The sequence below is a fragment of the Rhinatrema bivittatum genome, chromosome 5, assembly GCF_901001135.1.
Source record: "Rhinatrema bivittatum chromosome 5, aRhiBiv1.1, whole genome shotgun sequence".
Taxonomy (NCBI): domain Eukaryota; kingdom Metazoa; phylum Chordata; class Amphibia; order Gymnophiona; family Rhinatrematidae; genus Rhinatrema; species Rhinatrema bivittatum.
Window position 1 is genome coordinate 127,845,389 of NC_042619.1, and position 11,034 is coordinate 127,856,422.

The 11,034-nt window shown below is 45.9% G+C and overlaps 1 long non-coding RNA gene across 1 annotated transcript in view; it reads right to left on the reverse strand.

Annotated features, from left to right (window-relative positions):
- LOC115091519 overlaps positions 1–10,779 on the reverse strand; it is a 25,973-nt gene extending 15,194 nt beyond the window's left edge. The window contains exon 1 of the long non-coding RNA XR_003856743.1: positions 10,657–10,779. This is a non-coding gene — a long non-coding RNA (uncharacterized LOC115091519). The remainder of the gene's footprint in view (positions 1–10,656) is intronic.
- Positions 10,780–11,034: the final 255 nt, after the last annotated feature.

An 11,034-nucleotide genomic window follows, 5' to 3' on the forward strand; every position in this document is an offset into this window, starting at 1 on the left:
GCTGTGATAGGCCAGCCGACGCCAGGTCTCGGAGTAGGTGGGGAGTTTAGGACCTGCACGCAGCTGGCTTAGTCATTTGCCTGACCTGCTGCTGCCGGTCGGTCGTTTGTCTGCTGGTGCCGGTGAGGCCTAGGTCCAGCTCGTGGGCGGTTTGTGCCGGGAAGGCAAAGGGGGGGGGGGGGGGTGTGCGCTTTCGGATAGGGTGCCAGTACGTCGGCTGCACGGGGTGTGAGTTTTTCTCCCACGGGCACGTCCGGGGGCTGCTTGAAGACAGGAGAGGCGCTGCCAGTGGTGAGCAGCGCAGGCCACGTGCTGTCCGGCGTGAGGTAGCAGAGGGCATCTCCCGGCTGGAGAAGAGCCTCTTCATTGCTGGTTCCTGGTGTGCTTTGGTCCCCAGGTGCAGCGAGAGTCCAGCGGGGGAGGAAGCCCGGCTGAGGATCGTGTCCTCAGCCGGGCTTATCCCGTGTGAGGCGAGGGGTCCGGGAGGGGGTGGGGTTAATTGCCCATCAGTGAAGCAGTTACTTGGGGTGGTGGCAGATAAGTTACAGACTGAGATCCACCTAGGGTGCATTGCCGGGCCTTTTGTGTCTCCCCCATTTCCGGATTTGGTGGTGTCACCGTTGGCGGTAACTGGATGAGATCCTTCCTGCGATTGGCTAGTGTGATAGGGCACAGGAACCTGTCTCAGTACGGTCCTATGTTATCATATGCAGATGCAATTTTGGCCGCAAGTAAGATGGTCGTGGCTGAATTACGACGAGCGTTTTCGTGATTGTATGGAGGAAAATAAGTTTGTGTCCTGGGGCACTCAGATGGCATCCAAAGCACATCCTAGTGGTCTTGGAGTGGGGGCGCCCCTAGTATTGGTAGTTCCCAGCCTTTTCGGCAGACACTCCCCGCGGTTAGCATGGGTAAGTCGGGTCAAGGGGGCAGTGATGTATGCTGGCGGTTCAACCGAGCCATGTGTTGTCTTTCCAGACTGCAAGTTCTGACACGCGTGTGCCAACTGCGGCGTTGGACATCCTGCCTCTAGGTGTGTCAGGCAGCAAGGAGAGGGCCCTGGTCCTGCCCAGGCTTCTAAAGGCCCGGGTAAATGAGGTGGCTGGGAGGGTGAATGAGAGTTACGTACGTCCCGGGCTGGGGAACCGTTGAGCAGTACCTAATACTCTTTTCTTTCCAAGTGCGGTGCCAGCGGTGAGGTCCATTTGGATCATCGGGGCATTCGTACACCTATTGGGCTCATAGGCATGTCTGCGGATGACCTTATGGGCCTCATTTGGACTTAAGCAGTTGAGGGGGTGTGGGTTCACTGGTTGGGGCGGAGTGGGATGGTGTGGGATGAGTTGATTCCCTGCGTGCAGAGGGGCCGGGAGTGCTTGGACCAGCCATGAGTGCTGTTTATTCACTTGAGGGGGCAACGACTGGGGTAAGATGTCCGGGCGATAGTTCATCAGCATGGTCCGTAAGGACCTGATGCTGGTATCTATCCTGTTTCCCTCCGTGGTTATATTTTGGGCAGATATAACTGCAAGGCCTGCTGAAGTGGACAAGGTGATTTGGCACAGAAGCAGGGCTAAGGCGAATCAGCAGATTGGCTCTTGGCTGGCGCTGCTAGGGGGGCCACCACATTCGGTTTGAATGGTCCTGGGGTGAGAGCAAGGCTTTGTTCGGTAAGGATGGGGTGCATCTTTCCTTCATTGGAATGGATTTGTACCTTAACTCGATTCAGGAGGCCTTGGAGGGGTTGTTTCCATTGTAACTGGGGTCGCATCTTTGGGGGTCACGGATATGTACGTAACCCTCGTCTATTGTTAATTTATATTTTTTCGAATGTTCCTATCAAATTTCAATCCTTCCCTATCCTTCCTACTGCTGTCCTCTCTCCTCCTTCATTGCTGCTCCCCCCTTCCCCCATCCCTGTTTATTGTATTTCACTCTTTTGTTAATTTGTTACAATGTAAACCAGCATGATGTTCCGACGAATGTCGGTATATAAAAATCATCAAATAAATAAAAATAAAATAAATATCCGCGTCTATGGTGGATGGCCCGAGCCACTACAGCTCATGTTGTTATTGTTAATGATTGGTTCCTGCTATAATTTGTATTGGTTGACAACCGGCAAGGGGGGGGGGGCAGTCTGGAGGTACGGGCTCCTTACTGGGAGGCAGCGGGGGTCCAATGGCCTGACTCCTTGCTGGCTAGAGGGGGGGGGGGGGGCCACTGGGTTGGCTCCTTGCTGGGAGGAGGTGGGGGTCTGAACTCGGTGCAAGGGCTGGTATGTCGAGCTGCGTGGCTGGTGTTGACCGTCTTGCTGGTGAGTGGCGGATGGTGGTGGAGGGGGGGGGGGGGGGGGGAGAGGGGGTTTGATGAATCGAACTGTGATTGTTATGTGCAGGGCTCGGGCCTCCCTGATGTTGATAAAAGCTGCGGCCTTTGTTAAAGCCAAACTGACGTTTGTGTATTATTGGAATTGTAAAGGGGGCGGTTGTGAGCGAGTGATGTTCTGGATGCCCATGTTAGCCTCTGTATAGATCTACAGTGCAATCGTATCTTGAGTACTATATGCAGTTTTGGTTGCCCTCACGTCAAGAGACATATCAGAGCTAGAAAAGGTACACAGAAGGGCAATAAAAATGATCAAGGGAATGAAATGGCTCCCTTTATCAAGGAAGGCTAAACAGGTTGGGGTTCCACAGAAAGGAGAAGGGACCACAAAGGTGATATGTTAGAGGTTTACAAAATCATGAGCTGGGTGGAACAGGTAAATAGGGAATGGTTATTTGCCCTTTCAAATAGTAGTAGTACTAGGAAAGGGCTCTGCCTGCACTGCTTGACCCTAGGAGTCAACGAACCTAAAAGTAAAGTCAAAATAAAAATGAGTATGCAGTGCTCAACTACGCTCACCAAAATTGTGAAATCCACTAAATGATGGTATCATAAACATCCCAACAGGGCATGAAATGACAGCTGTCTACACCCTATCGGGGTGTTTATGATACCATCGTTTACTAGATTTCACACACCAACACAAACCCCAACTGATGGGAGAAGAGCACTAATGATAGATGTATAAAAAAAATTATTACTAAATTAAAAACAACAGGCTCTAAATTAGTATATACCAAAATTGTTCAATATACATACATGCATCAGACAAAGCTTACCGTATTTTTCGCTCCATAAGATGCACCTGACCATAAGACGCACCTAGGATTCAGAGGGGGAAAATTTAAAAAAAAATTGTGCTAAACCGGCTATGTCCCCGGGCGTCTGTGCATCTTATGGAGCAAATTAGGGGAGTGCATAACATTTTTTTTCCTCCCCATTTTGTTTTCGGGTCTGGGGAGGGCCATTTCGGTCCATTCCCCAGATCAGAAAACTTTTGTCTTTCTAATTCTGTGGGACCCCCCCCCCAAAAAAATCCCCATCCCAACCCTTTAAATTAATTAACAACCCCCCACCCTCCTGACCTCCCCAAGATCTGCCAAATTAATTAAATACAACCCCCCACCCTTCTGACCCCTCCCCAAGATCTTCCAAATTAATTTACTACAACCCCCCCACCCTCCTGACCCCCCCCAAGACCTGCCAAAAGTCTCTGGTGGTCAAGGAGCGGTCCGGGAGCGATCTCCTGGACTTGGGCCATCGGCTGCCAGCAATCAAAATGGCGCCAACGGCTCTTTGCCCTTACTATGTCACTGGGGTCGACCAATGGCAGCAGCAGCCCCTGTGACATAGTAAGGGCAAAGGGCCGTCGGCTGCCAGTAATCAAAATGGCGCCGATGGCCCTTTGCCCTTACTATGTCACAGGGGCTACTGCTGCCATTGGTCGACCCCAGTGACATAGTAAGGGCAAAGAGCCCTCACTATCTTCAAAATCAACTGGAGCAAAGGTCTGATGCAAATAAAGTAATTTAGACTCTGCTAAGACTGTCAAATGACCTTAAAACCGGAAGTGCCTTCCTGGATAACTCAAACAGAAGCTGCAGCTCTTTCAAGGAGCAAGATCTTTTCACTGTCCCAGTAGAACAGGTGTCGGTAAAGCTAAAAAGATGGACTGCCAGGCACGGCAGAAAGTGAAAGATTAGCTGCAGAAACTAGACGGTGATTTCTAGAGCGACACAGACCTTCTCCTCCTGCTTACTAAGCAGAAACTGATGCATACTTTCTATTTATTAAGTTTTGAAAATAAATACAAAGAACACACTTTGCACCGTAACAATGTGAGAGTTATTGGAAACAATCAAAACCAAAAAGGAAGGCAGAAGAAAATACATTATCTCATGCAATGGTCCAAATAATAGTGGGGGATGAGTAGGAAAAACCAAGAGGAATATAACAAAAAGAATATACTACTGCTATAATTGATTACAGAAAAGGCTTAACATAAGCTAATCCACACTAAATGATATTGACACATCCTCAATACATTAGGTACTTGAAGGCACATTCCCAGCTCTAGCATCCAAAAAGCTCCTAAGCTGTTCAAAGAAAATAAAATGATCTGCATGAAGTTTAACCAAACATTTACGTGGGTATCTTAAAAGAAAAGAGGCTCTAATACGCCTGAACCTTCTGTCGCACAGTAAGAAAGGACTTCCTCCTTTCTTGAGTGGCCTTAGTCAAATCAGGGTAAATTCTAACTGAAGCACTGAGAAAATTAACATTCATACTTTGAAAGTAATTTTTCATTACTAAACCCAGATCACGTTCACTTAAAAAAATGAAACAAAATTATTCTCTCAATAATCTCAATGTTAGATGTCTCTAGAAAAGCTGATAGATTTCCCACATCAGCACAAGGTTGAGACAGTCCTAGTTGACCAGTTCATGATTTACAAGAAAAGAAAATTTTATTAAATGCTGGAGTTTGGTCTATAGACAGCTTTAGTACCTCCATCAAGTATTTCCTCAAGGTAGTACAAGGTAATTCACCCATGACTTTAGGAAAATTAGTTAGCCATGTCTAAGGTAATTTTCCACGTTCTCCATTCTCATATAATTTTACACTTAAGTATATGGTGGGCTTCAACCAAATCATCAAGGAACCAACACATAAAGCGGGTCACACCCTGGACTTAATCTTCATTAATGAATACCTCACCCCCGCCTCCTCCACGATCTACTCACCAATACCCTGGTCAGACCATAAGATGATCTCTATTACTCTGAAGAACATCCAACCCTCCCTTAAACCTACTCAAAGATCCACGATTCAATACAGGAAACTATGCAACCCCGACACCACTAACACTCACCTATCCTCAGCATTAAACAATCTTGACCTCACTGACGCAGATTCAGCCACATCCTCATGGTTCAAGATAACAAAGAACATTGCAGACCTCACTTGCCCTTTAATTACAAAAAGCTCAATTCCCAACCAGAACAACAGAAAACCCTGGTACACCCCACAACTGAAAACCCTCAAACAAGAATTGAGAAGAACTTTTATGGCAAAAAAACCCATCACAATCTAACAGGGAGACATACAAGTCTCTCATGCACCGCTACCGGACAGCCATCCTACAAACTAAAAGGGATTTCTACTCTCAGAAAATTCACCACTTCATCTTCGATCCCAAAGCTCTTTTCTCTCTCGTCTCGTCGCTCACTAAATCCTCCCCCCATTCTTCCCGGACGATCAAGCCGCCAAAAAAGCCGCTGAACTAGCAACTTACTTCAAGAAAAAAATCACAGACCTTATAACACCTTTAAATGCCAACCCGGGCTCCCATTTGACCCCTCTCTACTCAGCACATTTCCAACAGAACACAACTTTGATTAAATTTGAACTTATTTCCTCCTTAGAGATCGAAACTGTCCTAAAGAAACTTAAACCTGCCTCACACCCCACAGATGCGATCCCTTCTAATTTACTCATTGCCATCCCTAAAACTGTCGCCAAACCTATCGCAGACATTATCAATTGTTCACTAATTCAAGGCTCAGTTCCAGACCCTCTGAAACTCGCAATCCTCAAACCGCTCCTGAAAAAACCTAACCTTTCTCCAGATGACCCAGCCAACTATCGACCTATTGCAAATCTCCCCTTCATCTCTAAAATCCTGGAAAAAATAGTAAACAGACAACTGATGGAGTACCTTGACGACAACAAAATTCTAGCATCATTTCAATTTGATTTTCGCAAAGAACGGAGTACTGAAACTCTCCTAATCTCTTTAACTGACAATACTCCTGAATCTTGATAAAAAACAATCCTGCTTACTCATACTCCTCGATCTATCAGCCGCATTCGACATGGTGAAACACTCCCTACTCTTGGAACGTCTAGCCGACATTGGAATCAAAGACACCGCTCTAAATTGGTTTAAGTCATTTCTACAAAACAGATTTTACAAAGTCAGAATCAACAACAATGAATCACACCCCGTCGACTCCTGTATGGGAGTCCCTCAAGGCTCCTCATTATCTCCGACTCTTTTCAACATATACCTTTTACCGTTATGCCAGCTCCTCTCCAAACTCAATCTTAAACATTTCATTTACGCAGACGATGTACAAATTTTTATTCCAATTAAAGAATCCCTTAAAAAAACACACTAGAATTCTGGAACACCTGCCTGTTTTCCATCAACAACTTGCTCTCAAGCCTTAACCTAATACTCAATTCCAATAAAACGGAAATACTCCTTATCTCTCAAGACGGTAACTACGCTAGGCCAAACTCGAACCAAATAAATCAACCATCCTTTTCCGCACAAGTGAGAAACCTAGGAGTCATCATGGACGATCAACTAAACCTAAAGAGATTCGTCAATAACACTGCTAAGGAGGGCTTCTTTAAATTACAGGTCCTTAAACATCTCAGACCACTACTACACTTCCAAGATTACCGATCAGTACTCCAAGCAATCATTTTCTCTAACATCGATTATTGCAATTCTCTGCTAATCGGCATTCCAGCTAACACCCTTAAACCCCTTCAAATGCTGCAGAACGCCGCAGCCAGGATACTGACTAAGACCAACAGGAGAGACCATATTACCCCCATCTTGAGGAACCTACATTGGCTCCCAATAAAATACAGAATCTTATACAAAACACTAACAATCATTCATAAAACCATACGCAAGGGCATTCCTCTTGAACTCAATATTCCACTTCAATTTCATCTACCAACCAGACCAACGAGAACAGCTTACAAAAACACTCTCCTAACCACACACGTCAAAACTTCTCTAAGCAAACGTGCCTTGTCTGCAGCAGGTCCATCAATTTGGAACTCTCTACCGACATTACTCCGGACAGAACAATGCCCAATCAACTTCAAAAAGAGACTAAAAACCTGGCTATTCGAGCAAGCGTTCCAATCAGGATAATAATACACATCAACACCTCCACGCTAGCCATTAGGCTATATAAAGACTTTCAAACCAAGCTTAAAATATAACATATTACAATAAGATAAATTTTCATTTTTTCCATCCTCTATTATGTTCCAAGTTTTCCCCATGTATTCTGTCCCAAGTTTTAATGCCCTGTTCTATGTAATTTGCATTCTTCATGCTTGTTTTTCAGTTACAATGTAAACCGAGATGATATGCAAATTTTGCATGAATCCCGGTATATAAAAATGTTAAATAGATAAATAAATAAATAAATAATTGCAGCATATAATGCCTGAATTTTCTGTACATTATTTCCCAAAGTTTGAAGACTCCCAGAACGTTCAGAAAGAATGCGCTGGTGATCTTGAGCCAATGAACCTGCCTTCTGGGACACGGCTTCAACCCTATGCAAAGGCTCCAGTGCTGACTGGTACAAATTAGCCATAAAGTCCCATAAGACATTAAGTGTCAGAACAGTAAGTCAGTTTAGCTGGAATAGAAGAAACTTGAGAAACAGGGGGACTCACCCTCTGCTTGGCCTCAGGGCCGGTGCAAGGGGATTTGGCGCCCTAGGCGAGCCTTCTCCCTTGCGCCCCCCCCGCCCCGTTGCGCCACCACCCCCCGGTCTTGGCCCCGATTCCTACCTCATTCTCGATCACGCCCGCTGCCTGTGTGGTTTTCTGGGTCGCGAGCAGGTTGGGCACTGCTTGCGGCCCGCCAAATCTCCACTCCTCTTTGCCATCGCTTGCGGCCCCATATGACTTGCACCCAGTGGTGCACCAAGGGTCTCCGGTGCCCAGGGGCCAATGTCTTTGTGTGCCTCTCCAGCATCCCCCCCCCCTTAATCCTTCTTGTACTAATGTTTAAGGTCACAGAAAATCAGTGGCATCTCTAAAAAGAAGAATTTGGGGGGGGGGGGGGGGAGCCAAAATGACATTTCTTCATCACACCCACCTCTATAGCTTGGATCCTGCTTTAAAATTGGTTATAAAAAATGTGTTAATAAAAAAGTCCAAAGGGTCTTCTGCGTAATTTTAAAAATCTGGCCAGTTTCACACTTCTAGTAAAACTACTTTAAAACTATTTGATAGCCTCATTCAACTAATTCTATATGGCTATGAGAGTGAAGTCTGGAATATATAGGAAGGGACAGAATGTCAATATAAATCCTGCACCTCCAGTTCTGTAACTCTGTGCATCCACTGAAATTCCCCCAAACAATGGAGCTTGGATGTTTCCCTTACAGCTCATCATACTAAAAGATATTTTCAAATTCTAGAGTGTCACCTCACAGTAACAGCAGCACAAACACCTTTCACTGTCAGATACATTGTGAACTAACACAAAACCCCGCAAAAAAGATACTCAAAATCTATACTGCAATCCCATCGTAACATAACAGTAATAACACCAAGGACTCAAACAATAAAAACCCTACCTGTAAATAAGCAAGGGTAAATATTACACTGGGTCCTAGAATACCAATACACTACCTACTGAGGAAACAAAACAAACCAGATTGCTATAGATCCCTATACAGACACTACATGCTAGCAGAATCTCTCATCATGGTCACACACACAGAGCAGAAACAGACTCTCACCAAATACAGAATACAAAATAAAGGAGCACAAATTAGAAAAAACTGAAATGGAAACCCCAAGAAGCCAGACTCTGTGTATTAATAATGGAAAAACAGAGCCACCATTCCTCATAAAACAATAAAATCAAGAAACATAAAGCATCAGTTATAATAGTAAAACCATACTAATAAAAGAATATTTTAAAACTACTGATAAATAGAATTTCTATTAATTAAAATCATATACATTTTTTACAATTTCCCAAACACCAATAAAATATTTCAAAACAGCACATATATCAAATAGCACCCAATAATTAAAACTAATAAGGATTTTAAAAAAGTCCATGCATGGAAGCTCTTGATTTCCAGTCACCCTGATATTGTCGAGGATTAGGAGGTTATCCTCTCTCACACATACTCACATGTCCATTCTCTCTCACACATACACTGTCACATACATACACATTCATACTCTTATACCCACCATAACCTCTCGCTCTCACAGACACTGACACACTCTCAGGTGTAAGACACTCTTCTCCCCCAACACACACTCCCCCCCACACACTCTTACTCCCCTGGATTTTCTCATACACACTCATGTTCTCACTCTCACTGGCTCCCTCACATACACACAAACACATACACCCAGGCAAGCTCCCAATCATTCTCACACTGACCCTCAGGCAGGCTCCCATTCATTTTCACACCACTCCCTCCCCATCCCCCAGGCATGCACACATTCATTCTCACACACACAGACCCCCAGGCAGGCACCAATTCATTTACACACACACATGCATCACACACAGGCAGGCACCTATTCTCACACATACAAACCCCAGGAAGACACCCATTCATTCTCAAACACAAACACACCCTCAGGCAGGCACACATGCATTCACACACGTACACCCCCAGGCAGACTCCCATTCATACACATGCACACACTAAAGGCAGACCCCCTCTCTTTCTTTTGCCAGCAACCTCGGAGCCTCTCTCATTCCTCTGCTGCCACTGATGCCGCTTGGCTATTGGGGAGGCACCGATTGCTGCTACTGGCACTGAAGCCCATTCTGCTGCCTCCTCTCTGCAGGCCCCTTGGGCTTCCACTTCCTCCATGCTGATCTCCTACATTGTGAGATCCACATAGAGAAAGTGCTACTCTTGCACATTCCCAAAGATTACATGTGCCAATCAGTAAAAAATAATTTTTTTTTTACTTTGCTGTCTGATCTTAGTTTTCTAATCGGTTGGTCACAGGATTTTTTTTCCCACCTTTCCTTTCTTATTTTTTTTGCCAATTTCTTTTATATTGTCTTTTTTTCTATTTATTTTCTCTCCATCTGTCTTCTTCCCTCAAAATCACAGTCAGGTTCTCATTCTCACATGCCTTCTCTCTCTCTCACACAGACACACAGGCTCTCACTCTCACATGCTCTCTCTCATACCATCATTCATACACACAGTCTCTCACTGGCACATGCTGTCTGACTCACACACACAGGCTCTCTCTCACTCCCACATGCTGTCTTGCTCAAGCACAGGCTCTCACTGTCACATACTGTCTCTCTCTCTCACACACACAGAGGCTCTCACATGCTGTCTCTGCAAACATTCAGGTCCTCACTCCCACACAGTCTCTCAACTCACTCTCACACACAATCTCTCAACTCATCTCATACACCACACACACACCCTCAGCCTCTCTCTCACCTCTGGGCCTCCTCTTCACGGGTCGCCGCAGGATGGGCTCTGCAGCGGCCCTGGTTCTCGGGCCGCCAGCAATGTGGGATTCGCAGCGGCCGGTAAACGCTGCTCCTCTTCTGCACGTGGCTGATGCTCCTCCTCCTTCCGGCACGCGGCTGATGCTCCTCTTCTGCACGCGGCTGATGCTCCTCCTCCTTTCGGCACGCGGCTGATGCTCCTCCCCCTTCCTGCCCGCGCGGCTCGGGCAACATTTTTTTTCCGGGGCGCGGGGGCAGGAAGGAGGAGGAGTATTTGCAGGCTTAGATCGACCTCTTTTTTTCTGGCCGTGGTGACGTGAGGCCCACCACGGCCCTGCCGATCTTCGGCGGCTGTATGAGCCTTCTT